At 44.4% G+C, this 19,641-nt stretch overlaps 1 long non-coding RNA gene across 2 annotated transcripts; it reads left to right on the plus strand.

Moving 5' to 3' along the window:
* Positions 1-15,362: 15,362 nt before the first annotated feature.
* Positions 15,363-19,487, plus strand: LOC120640956. Of its 2 annotated transcripts, XR_005662067.1 has the most exons (3): positions 15,363-15,597; positions 16,892-18,784; positions 19,402-19,487. It is a non-coding gene; the product is annotated as an uncharacterized LOC120640956 (long non-coding RNA). The 2 variants fall into 2 exon arrangements; XR_005662066.1 differs by lacking the exon at positions 19,402-19,487 and having other exon boundaries at positions 16,892-19,023.
* The last annotated feature ends 154 nt before the right edge of the window (positions 19,488-19,641 follow it).

Below are 19,641 nucleotides of genomic sequence, written 5' to 3' on the forward strand. Positions count from 1 at the left end.
TAGAGGGGGGGTGAATAGGCGGTTTAAAATCTAAAACTAATAACACTAGAGAAATTTAATTAGTAACAAAGGAAAGCCCTATGTTATGCTATTACTATCTCTAGATGGGTTTGCAACCTAGTGTGACAAGACACAAATCAAGCTCTAGTAAAGTAAATTGCTCAAAGTAAAGACAAGAATAAAAGTAAGCAAGAGAAGTAGCCAAGCTTGACACAAGAATATATCCCGTGGTGTCGATGACTTGCCGGTCACCCCTAATCCACGTTGAGGTGGATTCCAAGAATCAACCGCTCCTCTATCAAGAACCTCTTGATCTTGAGCCGGCTTGAAACAAGGAACCGCTCCACACCTCGATTCCACTAGAGTTGCTCTTCACCACTCCGGTGAGGTGAGCACAAAACCTCTCACAACCGAAATCGGGGCTCCTCAACAATCTCCTTGGAGGTGCTACACGAAATCCACTTCTCCAAGCCGTCTAGGGAGCGGCAACTCCCAAGAGTAACAAGTTGATGACGCTTGCTTGAAGTTTCCCTAATGCCACAAAGCTCAAACTCTTGATGCAATGCACTAGGAAGCTCTCACACTCTCAAAAATGCAATCTCTAAGCAAGTGTGTGTGAGAAAGGGATGCCTTAGCTCTAATATGTCAAGAATGCTATCCAAATGGCCAAGCAAGCCACCCAATGGCCGGGCATTGGGTATATATAGACATCTCTCCAAAAACTAGCCGTTACACTCTTTTCTGCGAAGTCGCGGACCGTCCGCGGTTCAAAAACCGGACTGTCCGCCGTTATAAACCAGTGAGTCAGAGTGCATTTAATGCGTGTCAGAACTAGCCATTAAGCCCTGGCGGACCGTCCGCGCCCCAAGGGCGGACCGTCCGCAGTTAAGAGTTCCACACCACCAGAGACTAACATCGTCTCTGGAACAACTTTGATTAGCCTGCGGACCGTCCGCGCCTCAGCAGCGGACCGTCCGCAGTTTAACTTTTGAGTCCAAACCAGAGAAACATCCTCTCTGGTACAAACCTGAGATTAGCCGGCGGACCGTCCGCGCCCCATGGGCGGACTGTCCGCCGTTCAACTTTGAAGCCCACACCGATAGACACCCTTTCTGGTACAAGTTTGAAATACAGTGGCGGACCGTCCGCCCATCTGGGCCGGACCGTCCGCGAGCCCACCAGAGACTCTGCAAGCTCTCTGGAACAGTCGCGGACTGTCCGCCCCTCTGGTGCGGACTGTCCGCCGTTACCCAGTCAGCTCTCGAACTTAGTCTATTTCAAAACTTATCAAAACGCCGTTAGCCCTCATGCATGCAACTAGACATTTTGAGCAAAATGGCACTAAAGACCCGTCAAGCATGAGTACACAACCCCTCTTGATAGTACGGCTATCTATCCAACAAATCCTGTCACTTTTCATCCACTAAACGCCTTGTGACCGGTAAAATGCAAAAGCTCTATTTTATACCTTTGCCTTGTGCCCGAGTTTTGCTCATCATCTCCAAAACTCCATACGTTCACAACCAAATCTCTTTCATCCGTGGATCAACCTATACTCATTATCTCAAATGAAATCGTTAATCCACAAACCATTGTCATTAATTACCAAAACTCGAATTATGGGCATAGATGCTTTCAATCTCTCCCTTTTTGGTAATTGATGACAACACTAAATTTTGGAGTGATAAAAGTGTTCAAGTCAACTTTATACACTAGGCATAAGGTGGACTTGGAATTGAACTTTGGAAGAACTTACTCATTTTCTTGAAAATTTCAGAATATGGTATGAATAAATTCACCAAGTTCGATGAGTAGAGAGAACTCCCCCTTGATATGTGCATATAAATTTTCATGAATACCAAGTACAGATATATATATTTGAAACTTTTGACGGAGTTTTCCCTACAAGTGGAAATCGAGGTATACAAGATACAAGATATATATGATATAAACTTTAGCATGGTTAGCACAACCTCACAACCACAAGATGAACATAAATAGATAAGAGTAGCACAAACTAACATAGTTCATCACACATTACAAACCAAGGTTCAAATCCAAACACAAGTCTCAAATAGAGTTCATAAATAGAGTTCATGCAAGATACAAATAAACATGAGTGGCAATAGTTCAACACAAGTAATCATGAGTGGCAAGCGGAAGCCAAAAACGAATGATCTCCATAAGAAGTCCATGAGCTCCCCCTAGATCCAAGCACTCCAAAGCTCCTTCTCCCCCTTTGGCATCAATTGCCAAGAAAGTCAAACCATCGGCGGTGGAGGAGGTGGCGGTGGGTAGAACGGCTGGTGCGGGTAGAACTCTGGAGGCGGCACTGGAGCCAGAAACACTGAGTAGAAGTGGTCAGTAAACCCTGTGAAGGCTATGCTGAAGGCATCAAAGCGCTGCTCTAGCTGCTCCTGTCTCTGCTCAAGCTGCTCAAACTGCTCAGAAGAGGGCAAATCCTCAAAACATGAGTCAAGAGCTGCTATATCTGAGAGTAAACTCTCATGAAACCCCTGCATCTGAGCCATCATGGGCTGGAGCATCTGCTGCTGCATGTTCTAAAAGTTAAGGTTCATTTGATTCTGCATCTGACTAGCCAACCCCGCAATCTGAGAGGACATGCTCTCCTGCATGGATGTAAAGTATGGGTCAAAATAGCCAGCTGGAGGAGCCCACTGCTGCTGTGCTAGTGGATGCGGTCGTGGCATGGCATGCTGAGCTGCAGCTGCTCCCATGTGAGCATCATCATCACTATCATCTTGCCCTTGTGCTTCAGCATCCATATCATCTCCAGGGAAGGGAGTCAAAGGCCTCAAGAGAAAAGCATTGTCATTCTTGAATGGCCTGAAAGGTGTGTGCTTGCTTTCACATATCCCTCTGAAACTAGTCTTAACCTTGATGATAGACATAATGTATGGAGCAAAATACAAGTTCATCTCCATGTTAAGCATCAAATCTGCAAGCTGATCCATGATAAGAGCAATGACATTTATTCTATTTCCATTCATGATATGAGATATCACATTCCAATAGTGCCCTCTAACCTTGTCCTTGTTGCCACTCTTAGGCATGAATGTGAATCTGACAATTTTATTGATCACTGCAGGATGATGCCTCAGACCCTGAGTACCCCCAAAAGTTCTAGTAATACCAAGATGTGCAGGCTCATAGAACATGGGGTAGTCATTCTCATCTAGTGAGTTTTCTAACACAACATTCACACTTTGCTCACTAGTGATGAAATTATAATCTAATTGATTTGCCTCAGCAAACTGTGCAAATGTAGCACCATAGGTTCTTTTGCCAGTTGTCCACCTAAATATTTCCTCAACCATGTTGATCTCTAGAGTGGCATAGAACTGGCGTAGCACTGTTTCATTCCAATCACACCTATGCTGCAGAAAATTAGCTAACCCCATTTGCTGAAATCTATCCACTAGATCAGACATGACTTGATGTTGTCTCATATAGCCTAGGTCAATGGTCTGATGTTTGAATACATTTTTCTTAATTAGATGACCAAAGTAAACATCTTTTTGTACCTCGGTTTTGAAGAAGAGAATGTTGGTGTCACGAGGCAAGCTGAACTGATCCACTGCTCTTGCATTTGCATAGCTTTCTGCAGTCCACTGTCGACTAGGTAGATCCAGCCCCATCAAATTTGTAACATCATTGTCAACCCCCTCAGTATCTTCCTCTGAAGACTCATCACCAACATCTCCCACTGAAGATACAGCAGCCATCTCACTGACATTTGGAGCATAGTCCACATCATCCGAGTCATCACTGTCTCTTTGTCTCTTGGAAGTCATTGCCTTCTTAATTTTCGAAGCAGGGGCCTTGATGATCTTCCAAGGTGGCCTGAGTTCAAGATTTAACCATAAGAACAATTACTAAAGCAATAGAATCAATCCATAAAGATATAACTCAATTCAGCATTTCTGAAAAATCTGATACTGGCGGACCGTCCGCACTTCTGCACGCGGACCGTCGGCGGTTCATGAATTACCACGGCAGACCGTCCGCGTCCAGCAGGCGGACTGTCCGCGACCCATCTGTTCTGCGCAGGAAAACAAAATCGCCCTTATCTTTGATTCACCCATATTTTGAGTTTTGATTCAAATCCACCAACCAAATTATAACTAAAGCATCTCCTCATCACTAGGAATAAGATCCCCCAAGTATTTTCAAGAGTCCATGGTCCAAAAATAGATCGGAGCATCTAACCCTAACTCTTTCCAATAAAGAAAACCAAAAACAAGAGTTAGGGATTCATCGAAATACCGAGAGGACATGATGCACAATCTTGAGAAGAGTCCGGGGATGTGCTCGGACCGTCCGGGAACCACTCCAAAAATCCTTGACCTTGTGGTCTCCCCACATGCTTGAGAGAGAAAGAGAGAGAGCTTTTGGATGTTTGTGTACGGTTTGGTGGAGGGGAGTGAGAGTGACATCCAATATAAGTCAAGTCTGGCCGACCCCACCTTTCTGTCCAGTCGCGGACTGTCCGCGACATCCCGGCGGACCGTCCGCGACATCCCGGCGGACCGTCCGCCTTTGAATCTTTACACTGCAGCCCGACTGATACTGCCTCTGTTAAATTCTGCACAGTCTCTGGCGGACCGTCCGCGGTCCTTTGGCGGACTGTCCGCAGTGTATTTTTGCGGTTGACAACTTCTCTGCAGAACCTCTGGTGGACAATTCTCATGAACGGCGGACTGTCCGCCCCTTACCCGCGGACCGTCCGCTGTACCAAATTTCAGTCAGCCCAGAAATTTGCCAATTTTCTCAATTCCAACTCCAATTTGGGATCATTGCTCATATAAAAATCCAAAAATCTCAAATATTGCATGAAAACCTTCAAAAGACTCCTATGAGCAAGTTTCAACAAGAATTCAAAAATAAATCGAGTAGAATCATGAAAACTCATAAATGGCTCAAAAATACCTCAAAAATTCAGAAAAATGAAACAAGGAGAGCATGAAAGAACCATATACCACATGTGCTAGTTTTCAAGCCACATTTGAGAAGTCAATGATATTTAACTCATTTCTCAACTTGCAAAACCGAGATTCATCCAAAGGCTTGGTAAATATATCGGCTAATTGATCATCCGTGCCAATACCATCAATCTTGATATCACCCTTGTTCACATGATCTCTAAGAAAATGATGGCGGATATCAATATGCTTGGTTCTTGAATGTTGAACCGGATTAGAGGCAATCTTCACGGCACTTTCATTATCACACAACAAGAGAATTTCATCAAATATCACACCATAATCTAGAAGAGTTTGCTTCATCCATAATAATTGTGCACAACAACTTCCGGCCGAGATATATTCCGCTTCGGCGGTTGAAAGAGCCACGGAATTTTGCTTCTTTGATGACCAAGATACAAGAGATCTTCCAAGAAATTGACAACCACCGGAGGTGCTTTTCCTATCAACCTTGCACCCCGCATAATCCGAGTCCGAGAATCCAACCAAATCAAAATGAGCACCCTTGGGATACCATAAATCAATATTAGGAGAATATTTCAAGTATCTCAAGATCCTTTTGACGGCGGTCAAATGACATTCTCTAGGTGCGGCTTGAAATCGTGCACACATGCAAACACTAAACATGATGTCGGGCCTAGATGCGGTCAAATAAAGCAAACTACCAATCATAGAACGATAAAGCTTTTGGTCAACCGGGTTACCTCCCTCATCTAGGTCGAGATGCCCATTTGTGGCCATAGGAGTCTTGATTGGTTTTGCATCTTCCATACCAAATTTCTTCAAGATATCCTTCACATATTTTGATTGACACACAAAGGTGCCTTCCTTGAGTTGCTTGATTTGAAGTCCAAGAAAGAAACTCAATTCACCAATCATGTACATCTCAAATTCCCTAGACATCATTTCACCAAATTCCTCACAAAAGCTTGGGTTAGTTGAACCAAAGATAATATCATCAACATAAATTTGACAAACAAACAAATCTTTACCAATATCTTTAGTGAACAAAGTAGTATCAACCTTACCAATTTTGAAGCCCTTAGAGATAAGAAAATCCCTCAATCTTTCATACCAAGCTCGTGGAGTTTGCTTAAGACCATAAAGAGCTTTAGAGAGCTAGTATACATGATTTGGCTTCTTGGGATCTTCAAAACTGGGAGGTTGCTCAACAAAAACAAGTTCACTAATCTTACCATTCAAGAAAGCACTTTTCACATCCATTTGAAAAAGTTTTATGTTGTGAGAGCAAGCATAAGCTAATAAAATTCTAATAGCTTCTAATCTAGCAACGGGAGCAAAAGTTTCACCGAAATCCAGACCTTCGACTTGAGTGAAGCCTTGAGCTACCAATCTTGCCTTGTTTCTCACAACCATCCCATCTTCATTTTGCTTGTTTCTAAAGACCCATTTAGTGCCAATAACATTATAATTCTTGGGCCTCTCAACTAGATCCCAAACTTGATTCCGGGTGAAATTATTTAATTCTTCATGCATAGCATTCACCCAATCCGGATCTCTCAACGCTTCATCTACACGGTTAGGTTCAAGAAAAGATACAAAAGAATAATGTTCACAAAATGAAGCAATGCGAGATCGAGTTTGGACACCCTTACTAATATCGCCCATGATTTGATCCACCGGATGATCCTTTGCAAGAACATGATGAATTCTTTGAGGAACAATGGGTTCTTGAGTTGATGAAGAAGGTGCACTAGATGAACCAACTTGATCTTGTACTTGAGAATCATCATTACTTGAATCTTGTACAATTTGTTGTGCTTGATCATTTGAGATAGAAGTTGAAGGATTAACTCTAATAGAGATAGAAGGACCATCTTCATCTTCATCTTCTTCTCTTGGTATAACATCACCAATTGACATATTTTTCATTGCATTTCTCAAACCATCACTTCTCACATCATCAAGATTTTCTTGTTCATTATGAGAATCATTTGTTTCATCAAACTCAACATCATATGCTTCTTCAACAATGCCATGTGTTTTGTTGTAGACCCGATAAGTCTTGCTACAAGATGAATATCCAAGAAGAAAACCCTCATCACATTTGCTTTGAAACTTTGATAACCGAGTTCCCTTCTTGAGAATATAGCATTTGCAACCAAACACTCTAAAATATGATATATTTGGCTTTCTTCCAATGAGCACTCATATGGGGTCTTGTTATGAAATCTATGGCAATACAATCTATTTGAGGCATGACAAGCCGTGTTGATTGCTTCGGCCCAAAAGCTATCCGAAACATTGTATTCGGAAGGCATTGATCTTGCCATATCAATCAAGGTTCTATTTTTCCTCTCAACAAGACCATTTTGTTCCGGAGTGTACTTGGTTGAGAATTCATGCTTGATTCCTTTCACATCACACCATTCCTCAACTCTTGTGTTTCTAAACTCACTTCCATTGTCACTCCTCACTTTCTTCACCTTGAGCTCAAATTTATTTTCGGCCCTTGTAAAGAATTTCTTGAAAGTGTCATATGTATCGGCCTTGTCATGAAGAAAGAAAACCCATGTATATCTTGAGTAATCATCTACTACCACAAGACAATAGCAATTTCCACCAATACTTCTATATGTTGTAGGACCAAATAAATCCATATGCAATAATTCCAATAGTCTCTCGGTTGACATGACACTCTTAGTGGGATGAGCATTTGCAACTTGCTTTCCGGCTTGACATGCACTACAAAGCTTATCTTTATCAAACTTCACATTCTTCAAGCTAACTACTAAATCATGCTTCAAAAGTCGGTTGAGTTGCTTCATGCCAACATGACCAAGCCTTCTATGCCATAACCAACCCAAAGATGATTGAGTGAATAAGCAAGTGGACAAGTTTGTCTCTTTAGTAGCAAAATCCACAAGATATACATCCTCTTGTCTAAATCCCGTAAAGATGTGATCTTTTCCATCCAAGCTAGTCACTACAACATCATCTTTAGTGAAACTACACTTATATCCAAAATCACAAAGTTGAGTGACCGCTAAGAGATTAAACTTGAGAGAATCAACCAACAATACATTTGAAAGAGAATGATTGCTTGAGATAGGAATTGTACCAACTCCTTTGACTTTGCCCCGGCTATTGTCACCAAAGATAATGTCACTATAGCCACCCATATTCTCATCTAGAGAGGAAAACATCATTTGATCTCTGGTCATATGTTGAGTGCATCCACTATCAAGCACCCAATGTTTTCCTCCGGACTTGTAATTCACCTACAAAGAGGAAGTAACTCTTTTAGGTACCCAAACTTTCTTGGGTCCTTGAACGTTAGTGACCACATTAGTGACCAAGACTTTTGGCACCCAAATGACATTCTTTTTAGCACCATTTATAGGTATCCCAACAAATTTTGCACTAACATTGCCATTTGAATTTTTCATAAGCATGTAACTTGAATCAAAAGATATGACTTTCTTGTTGGTGCAATTCTTCTCAACATGGCCAACCTTCTTGCATTTTTCACAATATGGCTTGCCACTACTCTTCACAAAGGTAGTTTTGGTTTGCACAAAAGCCTTCTTCCCTTTCTTAGGAATATATCCAAACCCTTGCTTGTTCAAGGTGAACTTTTGGCTTGCCCAACAATGATTAAACTTTGCTCTACTATCATAGCATTTTCTCAAATCATTAGTCAAGCAAGTAACCTCTTTCTTTAACAAATCATTTTTCATAATGAGAGATTCATTGCAAGATGAGTTATCAATTTTGGTGCACAAAGAACTAGTAGAGCTAGAGCCACAAGATTTATCATCAATTAAATCACAACTAACACCAATGCTCAATGTTGCTTTTCTTTCATGACTAAGCAAGGTATTGTGAGCTTCCTCAAGCTTCTCATGAGTTTCTTTGAGATTCTCATGAGAAGTCTTTAGCTCCTCATAGAAATCTTGAAGAGAAATAAACTTCAACTTCAAGTCCCTCAACTTAGCCTTTTCCTTTGTCATGAATTCATCGGCATCATTAAGCATTTCAACAAGATCATCATATGAAAGTTCATCAAGTTCACCATCTTGTTGTACCTTTACACCACCCTTTGCCATAAGACAATGTGGTGTAGAGAAGAGTGATGGAGCCTCCTTGATGGCGATCCCGGCAACTCCCTTGGATGGCTTGTCATCATCATCATCATCATCGGAGCTTGCATCGGAATCCCATTCAACAAAATAAGCTTGGCCATTCTTCTTATTCTTGATGAACTTCTTCTTCTTCTTTTTATCATTTTTCTTGTTCTTTTTCTTGTTTGGACAATTGACAATGATATGACCTACTTCACCACAATTGAAGCAAGTCTTGTCCACAAAAGGATTTTTTCTTGATGATTGACCTCTCTTGCCAAAGTTCTTCTTGCTCATCATTCTATTGAATCTCTTGACAAAGAGAGCCATCTCCTCATCCGATTCTTCTTCTTGGCATCCACTTTCTTCTTCATTTTTACTATCTTGAGCTTTGAATGCCACACTTTTCTTTTTCATATCAATTTCTCCCCCATGAGCTTCATCTTGAGATTTCTTGAACATGTCATGGGTGAGGATTTCTCCCAATATTTGTGTAGGAGTTGCGGTCTTCACATTTGACCTTACAAGTAAGGTCACAATTGTGTCATATCTTTCCGAAAGACATCTAAGAAACTTGTGGTTGAAATCCCCATCCGGTACCTCAAATCCAAGTCCCTTGAGGTCATTCACAATGTCATTTAGCCGGTTGAACATCTCGGCTATACTCTCATCCTTCTTCATGGTAAATTCGCTAAAATTCCCTTTAAGCAAATATAACTTGGCCTCCTTCACAGTTGATGTACCCTCATGAATTTCCATGAGCTTCTTCCATATGCCATTTGCATTTGTGAGGCTCTTGACTCTATTAAATTCATTTACATCAAGAGCACTAAATAGCACATTAATCCCTTGATCATTTAGTGTCTCATTTTCCTCATCTAAGGGTGTCAAACTCTTTGGGTCCAAAATGACATATCCATCATTTACTATTCTCCATAACTTTCTACTCATGGCTTTGAGATGAGCCGACATCCTAGTCTTCCAATAATCATAATTGTTCCCATCAAAGAACGGTGGCTTTCCAACATGAATCCCATGATCACTAGTCATTGTTCTACTCCAAGATGGTTAAATTCGCAATTAATGGAGTACTTAGCTCTGATACCACTTGTAGGATCAAGAACACCGACTAGAGGGGGGTGAATAGGCGGTTTAAAATCTAAAACTAATAACACTAGAGAAATTTAATTAGTAACAAAGGAAAGCCCTATGTTATGCTATTACTATCTCTAGATGGGTTTGCAACCTAGGGTGACAAGACACAAATCAAGCTCTAGTAAAGTAAATTGCTCAAAGTAAAGACAAGAATAAAAGTGAGCAAGAGAAGTAACCAAGCTTGACACAAAAATATATCCCGTGGTGTCGATGACTTGCCGGTCACCCCTAATCCACGTTGAGGTGGATTCCAAGAATCAACCGCTCCTCTATCAAGAACCTCTTGATCTTGAGCCGGCTTGAAACAAGGAACCGCTCCACACCTCGATTCCACTAGAGTTGCTCTTCACCACTCCGGTGAGGTGAGCACAAAACCTCTCACAACCGAAATCGGGGCTCCTCAACAATCTCCTTGGAGGTGCTCCACGAAATCCACTTCTCCATGCCGTCTAGGGAGCGGCAACTCCCAAGAGTAACAAGTTGATGACGCTTGCTTGAAGTTTCCCTAATGCCACAAAGCTCAAACTCTTGATGCAATGCACTAGGAAGCTCTCACACTCTCAAAAATGCAATCTCTAAGCAAGTGTGTGTGAGAGAGGGATGCCTTAGCTCTAATGTGTCAAGAATGCTATCCAAATGGCCAAGCAAGCCACCCAATGGCCGGGCATTGGGTATATATAGACATCCCTCCAAAAACTAGCCGTTACACTCTTTTCTGCGAAGTCGCGGACCGTCCGCGGTTCAAAAACCGGACTGTCCGCCGTTATAAACCAGTGAGTCAGAGTGCATTTAATGCGTGTCAGAACTAGCCGTTAAGCCCTGGCGGACCGTCCGCGCCCCAGGGGTGGACCGTCCGCAGTTAAGAGTTCCACACCACCAGAGACTAACATCGTCTCTGGAACAACTTTGATTAGCCTGCGGACCGTCCGCGCCTCAGCAGCGGACCATCCGCAGTTAAACTTTTGAGCCCAAACCAGAGAAACATCCTCTCTGGTACAAACCTGAGATTAGCCGGCGGACCGTCCGCGCCCCATGGGCGGACTGTCCGCTGTTCAACTTTGAAGCCCACACCGATAGACACCCTTTCTGGTACAAGTTTGAAATACAGTGGCGGACCGTCCGCCCATCTGGGCCGGACCGTCCGCGAGCCCACCAGAGACTCTGCAAGCTCTCTGGAACAGTCGCGGACTGTCCGCCCCTCTGGTGCGGACTGTCCGCCGTTACCCAGTCAGCTCTCGAACTTAGTCTATTTCAAAACTTTTCAAAATGCCGTTAGCCCTCATGCATGCAACTAGACATTTTGAGCAAAATGGCACTAAAGACCCATCAAGCATGAGTACACAACCCCTCTTGATAGTACGGCTATCTATCCAACAAATTCGGTCACTTTTCATCCACTAAACGCCTTGTGACCGGTAAAATGCAAAAGCCCTATTTTATACCTTTGCCTTGTGCCCGAGCTTTGCTCATCATCTCCAAAACTCCATACGTTCACAACCAAATCTCTTTCATCCGTGGATCAACCTATACTCATTATCTCAAATGAAATCGTTAATCCACAAACCGTTGTCATTAATTACAAAAACTCGAATTATGGGCCTAGATGCTTTCAGCAGGGCGTCACCCATGCCACATGCCGTGGCACTGGGGCACCAATGCCCACGGTGCAGCGGCGCATGGCAGCGGTGTTTGTTGTGCGTCGCCACTGCGACACCTCAGAGCCGGCGCGGCAACGCACAGCGGAGGCGCCGCTAGGTGCTGCTACCCCTACGTCGGCTCAAGGTTTTCTCTCAAGCAACGGCCATGCTTCCTCTGCGGCAGCATGGAGTCGGCTCAAGGTTTTCTCTCAACATGACGCCTGGAGCCGACGGCCATCCCGGAGGAAGTTGGCCGTGTCGTCGTATCGTCTCCGGCACCACCCGAGGTACTTGGTGCTGCTGCAGACAGGACCCCGCCAGGCGCGGGGGCTCCTGGCGCGAGCACCAAGGACAAGCCGGCGAACGACCGCCCTTCTCCGCACTCCGTGCTCGTCCATACGAGCACACATTCTCCCGCTGCGCCAGGACGGAAAGCCAGTACCTGCCACAGCGAGTGGCGGGCGGAATGGCACCCGGTGGCGGACGGCGGCGGCAGGGGGCCTCTCCCATTCAAAGCCGAAGAATTTGTCTCATGCTACCTAAGCATATGACAGCTCTTAGGCAAGGAGTAGCCCCCCGAGCTCCCGAGGTGATGCTGGATGATGCAGTTCGGGCTCATCCAGGGCGCCTTCGCCTCCGACGACTATACAGAATCCAGGAGAAGCGGTACCGCTTCTAACCCAAGAAGAACATGCTATATAGCATGCAGCCGTAGGTTACTCCTAAGAAAGGACTAAGAGAGTTCCTCTTTTGTAATAACGTGGCGCCTACATGTGAGTCCAGAGCGGTCAAGGTCTGGCCTTGTAAACCCGACCTCTGGCCCTATCACACAAACAGGCAAAAAGCGGTCCGGAGCGGTAGAGGTCCGAACTCGTAATCCCGACCTCTGATGTATACCGTGACAACCACAATAATAAAGGAGATTTTCTTTTCCAGTCTTATCTAGGCTCCACCTTGGTTATATTTACTCGCCTTGGTTTAACAAATCTTTCCTCTTAAGCGAAATCTTCCCTTTATTGCTAACAATCCAAGTTAAGTTGCTAGCTTGTGGCCAGGTGGGGACACCCCTTCAAGCTGGAAGGCAGTTCGGACCCCTAAGGACATGCTCCGGAGAAGTAGTACTCGTATCCTGGGGTAGAGAAGCTCCGCGTAACTTAGCCTGGTAATGTACCCTAAGTTTACGTACTTCACTACCTTGTTACAAGTACTCTAGTATCCGAGACTACTGTCTTTAGAGGCCCCGGGCTCCCTTCTAGTATAAGGCTTGGTTTCTCGCACCTTACTCTCAGGTCCGGTGATATATTTCATCGGATCGTCAGCAACGACTCAAGTCCACTCCGGTGGCCCGCTCCGGCGGAGACCGCTCGCCACGGTCGGCCCAAGTCCACTCCGGTGGCCCGCTCCGGCGGAGACCGCTCGCCACGGTCGACTCAAGTCCACTCCGGTGGCCCGCTCCAGCGGAGGTCGCTCGCCACGGTCGACCCAAGTCCACTCCGGTGGCCCGCTCCGGCGGAGACCGCTCGCCACGGTCGACCCAAGTCCACTCCGGTGGCCCGCTCCGGCGGAGACCGCTCGCCACGGTCGACTCAAGTCCACTCCGGTGACCCGCTCCGGCGGAGATCGCTCGCTACGGTCGCCAAGAGCCGGGTCCGGGAAGTGGTGCTTGCTCCCTAAGCGATCCGAAGTTCGTGTAGCCGCTTAGCTTGGTTCCGCACCCTAAGCCTACACCTTCGTTGCCCTGCGTAGAGCGCTCTAGAACCTGAACCAGGCAACCGGTGTACCGGCCTCAGGGGTCCGGAGCACCCGCTCTTTGCATGAGCACACCAACGCAATCAAGTTTGCGTGGAAACACACCACGATAGTAGGCCCCACTCGCGGGTTCGTGCCTCTCCCGAGGTGGGCTCGGGGGCCACTGTCGGTACCCCAGGACTAGGGTACCCCTTCTTGCTGTGTCTAGGCGAGAAGAGCTTTGTAGTTATCCTTAACTACGTTCAGCGGCCGGACCCCTGCAGTCCGGAAGCCCTGTTCACCCGACAAACGGTCCCGGACCCGTCCCCTGGTTGGGAAAGGTTCGGGAGCACCACATGTTCCGGAAGAAGCAGGCGCTCAACCGAACAGCCGGGGGCTCCGGACCTCCCGTGGAGGTCCGGATCCCCGCGGAATCCCGGACCCCCATGGGGTCTCGGACCCCCTGTATAGTAACCGGACCCCTCGCCAAGGGAAGGAATCGACACCCCGCCTCGGGGTGGTCCGTAGCTGCCACGTGTCTGCAAGCACAGACACGTATATAAAGCTGCTTGGTCTCCATATTAAGGTTTACCTACCACTGTATTCATTGCGGTAGGAGGACGCCCGCATTGATGTAGCAGAAGCCGAGGCGATTCTTTGACCAGGGGGCACTATTGATCGCGTATTACCAAGATGCATAGTGGAGCTGCTGGCGCCGCCCACGCCGCGCCTGTCAGTCTGCCATAACAGATGGATACGACGGCTCGGCTTCACCCATTATGACGCCTACATAATAGCCTCAACAGGTCACGCCGCAAGCTATGTTTCCCCAACGGGCACCTTGCTGACGGGACAAGAGAAGACCTCCTTTCGTCAGAGGGTCAGCAGGGCATGGAAGCATATCGGAGGAAAGATTTGTAACCACTGTAGCCATTTAAGTACTCTGCGCAGTATGCTGCACAGTACGTTGGGCCCACTTGTCGGGGCCCCAACGTTCTATGTATCCGCACCCCTTGGTCTATACAAGGGGCGCCCGCTAGAAGAAAAACTCAGGCTGGGTAAAAGCCAAGGCCCGGCTGAGGATAGGTTCATACACAATCAAGAACAATCCTTCTCCCAGTGGATGTAGGGTATTACGCTCCGGCGGCCCGAACCACTCTAAATCGTGTGTCCCTGTGTGCTTGTCTCAGTGTTAGATCAGCCTAATCGCCAAGTACTTCTCCGAGTGCTCCCTCACTGGGAATAGGTGGGTGCGCTCCGCCACCCGGCTGTGGGTACCCTAAAAATCCTGCAACAAAGGTGATAGGTGTACTTCATACTCAACATTTATTCAAATGTAGTTCAACAATTTTAGTAAACTACTTCGACATTTTATGTGGAAATGTTGAGATAGTATCTAAAAAATGTTGAATGTATATCGAAATGTTGAATTAATACATTTTAAATGTTTATTTTTTTAAAAATAAAATATATTCATATTGGATCTTGTTTCATTGTATAAAATCTAAGTAACAGTAACATCATGGTTCGAACAGAATTCAAAACGCAATTATGGTTTGAAAGAAAAATGAAATTAAAGTTTCAAAACGCATCCGGATCTACAAGATCAGACTCGCTCGCGGCCCTCCTCCTGACCCTGGGAGGAAGTTTTGGGCCTTGCGAGTTGCGAGCAGCAAGTGGCGGGTTCTTTGTTTATTGGGCTTTTTGCCTTTGCCTCATAAGGCCCGGTTTGACGAGCCCAATGGTGCGGAGCCCAGTGCGGCGGCGGAAGCGGAACCGCTCCTGAAGGAGCTGGAACCGCCGCTGCCCGCGGTGGTCGGCGGTGGCGGAGGAGCTCGAGCACATTGCACATCCTGCTTCGCGCGGAGAAGAGAAGGAGCCTGCTGACGCCGCCGATTGGGGGCCAGGTGCGAGAGGGAGACCGGCGCCCTCGCGGCGCGGTTACCGCCGCTGCCGAGTCGGAAGCACCAGCCACCCAGCGCCACGCCGGTGAGCTCCCGTGAGCCTCCCTCTCGCTTCCTGCCAAGTTCCTCTCCAGGCTGCGCGCTGACGCGTTCTCCCCGAGGATCCCTGCTGCTTGTTTGGTTCGAGCAAAGCTTTAGCAGGCTATTATTTTGGAACTCGGTGATAGAAGACAGGATTGTCGTCACGAATTTCAGCCAATTTGCTTCGGGAGGAATTTAGGATTTCCTCATTTTTGCGAGAAAAAGCGATGCATACCCATCCAAAAGAAAAGTAGCAGAAACATCTCTTGTACGTGTTGCAGCTTAGCTGTCCTGAGTGCTAGTGGACTTGGGTCCAAAGACTAACATAAGCCGCCTTCTTAGATCCCTGGTGGCAAATTCTATTGCAGATCCAGGTGAGAAGTGGGAGTGCCATTTTGAGGCCTAGATGTCAGAATTGACTAGTTGTTTGCAACCCTCAGCGATCACTGCCATCTAGTTAATTGTTAAGTCAATAAACTTTAGTAGTAATGCATGCAGTTCCACCAACCACTATCGGATTTACTCCCCAAAGAAAAAAAAATCTATCTATCGGATAAGATTAGGATCCCTCGATTGATCAGATGTCACATTCACCTTTACCTTGATTCATCATGTTTTTATGAGTCGTTGGATGACCCAATCAACAAAGGCATGCAATCTCTTGATATGCATCATTAGTTAGACCACCTTTGTATTTGCAGCTAATGTAGGTCCCAGGTTTATGAAAGATAAGCGAGGTAGATTTGGTAGATTGTTCTTTGATGAACACTTTGCTGAAATTTGTAAAGTGGTATTCAAATTGTTGTATTTTAACAATAATTATGGCCAAAAATTCATTATACAAATGATGTGGAACTTCTCAGATAGTAGGCCTGTATGAGTTATACCATAGATGTGTCTTTCAACCAGCTCTCTCCTTCTCCCTACCTGTGTATGCCTTATCTGCAGTGGTGAACTTGCGGACCAGAGTTAACATAAAGTGATAGCACTATATTTTACTTGTGTGTGTGTATCACACTGATATCCAAATGAACCCTTTTCTAGAAGTGTGGATATGCGCTATGAATTCACCCAATCTATATATAAAGTGATGTTCTAGTAATTGCTACAGAATGGATAAAGATGCTATGAATCCACCCAATCAATATACATGTTTATCTTCAGGGTCTTCTCGAGTAAAGTATTAGATTAAAGAATGCCTTTACTAGGGAAACAATTTGCATATGTAACTATGAGTTTTTCTTATTCTGGATCTACCATCAAATGTTGCCTTGGTTTGCACTTTCATGTTTCAACAGACTCTTGGCTTTCTGTATGGTATCTGGTGGCTAGCTTACTGGAGGTGGCAGCAGCAATGCTAAGCGTATTTCTCGATGGTTTGATTTTGGACAGGCAGTACAGCAGAAAGTGACAAGTGAGAGTGTGCTCTTGCTGACCTTTTGTGTTCCATACAGTCAAAAGTCTTTTATACATGTTAATATGGACGTAAAGACGCAGTGTTTTAGAAAACTTCTGTAGTATGAGATGCCCAACATTTATGGCTTTATCATCTGCATTATATAATGCAAATTTGCAATTGATGATGCTTTTCCTTGTCTTGTAGTAGCTTTATTCCCATCTTGTTGCGAGATAGATCTGCGTGTGAATTTATTGATGTCCTCTCTTCCCTTCTTCTCTCTGTTACCAACTTATCCTATCTTCTCTATCATTTAGGAGTTGTGTCTATAGCAAGGATAGCAATAGCATGTTAATTTTCTCTATCATTTATAGCAAGGATACCATGGTAATTTTCTCTTGTTGTTCACCTTGTTAATCCTTGTGGCCATGTTAGGCAAGAATGCAGGCAAGACAGAAACGGCCAGATGCATTCATGTAATTGCACATGTGGATTTTTATTAAGGTTTTCTATGAATGAACACCGATCGGTACACATACCTTTTGTTCTGTTTTCCTTTCTTTTCCCAGTTTAGTTTCATCATTTTTTATTGACTAACTTAAGATAAGCACTGAACTATGCCTACTTAAGATTGACTAGATAGATCTAAGGCTCCAAAGCATAAAGTGATGGGTTGAGATAAGCTTAATTATGGATAGCCTGGAACAATCTTATGACTTACACGTAGATGTCTACAACTTCGCACTGAAGATGCATTAGCACAATGGTTCACCAAGGAGTTCTTGTGACAAGCAATTTTCTGCATATCCGAAATTGGAACTATTGTTATATTTTCATATTCTACAGAGCTCATACGACAGCTTTGCTCTTTGCAGGTAAGCATAATTAGAAACTAAGAAGATTACATCAGAATTAGTAAAGAGGCAGTATGTTTGGCAGAAAATTTCAGCGACAACCATTTGTTCAAATTGTAATAAAAAGAGACTAACTAGGGGAACCAAGTGATTTTGTGTTAAGAAGGAAATAGTCACCCAATTTTTTTGTGAAGTGGACTCAAATTTGGGTGGTGAATAGTCAGCATATATTGTGCACACCTACACCTCCGGCTAACTGAGCAAATCTTGATTCCTGGAAATCATTGGTTCCTCCACCATGATATTTGCTTCTCATCAAAGCGACCACAGCTGATAAGTCCACGTTCTTTTTTTAATGAAGCAGGAGGGTTTGCCCCCCTAATGGTTATATATTAATATCAAAAAAAGAGGTGAAGATACAATAAAAAGAAGCACAAAAGAAAAACAGAGAGTCCACATGTCTAATTTGTATGCTGCAGAAGTCATGCTACTTCTCATTATCAACAAATCCATATTTAGAAAAAGGTACTTCCTTAAAATTATTTTAATGGAGTGCCCCGGTTATGTTTTAACCATATTACTTAATCAGTCCTTTCTATACTACACTGATCAACGAGGTGTCAGCACATAGTTGACTTGGCTACCAGCTAAGCTTGTGGATGTCGGCACCATATGAAAGAAACATACAGCTTTGTGGAGGAAGCAACATTCATAGTTTTTATATAATGCTTCATAGATAACATGTGTAACTTATTTTTGTGTGCCTAAATCGCTTTTTGTCGACTAACCACTCATTCAAGAGGTGCTTTACCCAGTAGGATTGCTGTTGATGGCCCATGCAGTTCTAAGCTGACAAATCATCCTCCAATTTGCGAGATTGCTATGGTTCACACAAAGTGGCAGGGATCAAAACAGAGCAACCAGGGATAAACATGTAATTCGTGAGTGCGCAAGGAATATGTAGCTGCTCCATTTCCTTTTCATTTAAGCTTAAATGATTCCTTTTCCATTTTTTAGTATTAGGTGCTGTCCTTATCTTTCTTGTAGCTAGATGTTAAATTATGTCACTGTTGGCTGTGTATTTTATCCTAAGTTGTCATGTTTTCTCCTTGGATCTGTTAATGCTTAAACAGTGTAGTTTACACATGAGTCGAGATAATTGAAATGATTAGCTCATCCAGCATGTTCTTTTCCTAGTTAGTTAGGAGTCATCTTTATATAAAATGAAGAAGGATTGCACTGAGTTTATGACATTCCTGACTTAGTTCCTGTGAAGTCATGAATCCACTAATAGAGGTCAAATAGCTGATTACAGCCATAATTTTCACAGCCACACATAATGACCCTATAGCTGGCTAGACGCCTACAATATTTTACAGCCAACTAGCATAACCTTAGAGCTTGTTTGAAGAGGATGGAACTGATACAGCTACAGATAGTGGTCGGTACATATTTATCGTATTCGAGTTGCTATGCTTCTTCCCTTGAACCACAAAAATGCGTGTTCCATTTTATGCAATTCTTATATCCACGCTTTGCATATGTACTTCTTATACAGAATTATCAGGCAGACAAGAAATGGTGCTGCGTGTGGCCCTCTGATTCCCAGAGAGACCCACTGAGATGCAGCCCACTTGCCACAAGCAAAGAAGCTTCCAATTGCCTTCCAACCTTTACCAAATGCTTTTTGTCTCAATTGGCTGGCAGAGATGAAAGGGGCAAGGGTGAAAGAGGTAGCGTATCGTACCAAATAAAAGAATTCAGTAACCATATTATTGCAGTCTTTATGGAGCCTATA

Source organism: Panicum virgatum, chromosome 7K, assembly GCF_016808335.1.
Source record: "Panicum virgatum strain AP13 chromosome 7K, P.virgatum_v5, whole genome shotgun sequence".
Taxonomy (NCBI): Eukaryota; Viridiplantae; Streptophyta; class Magnoliopsida; order Poales; family Poaceae; genus Panicum; species Panicum virgatum.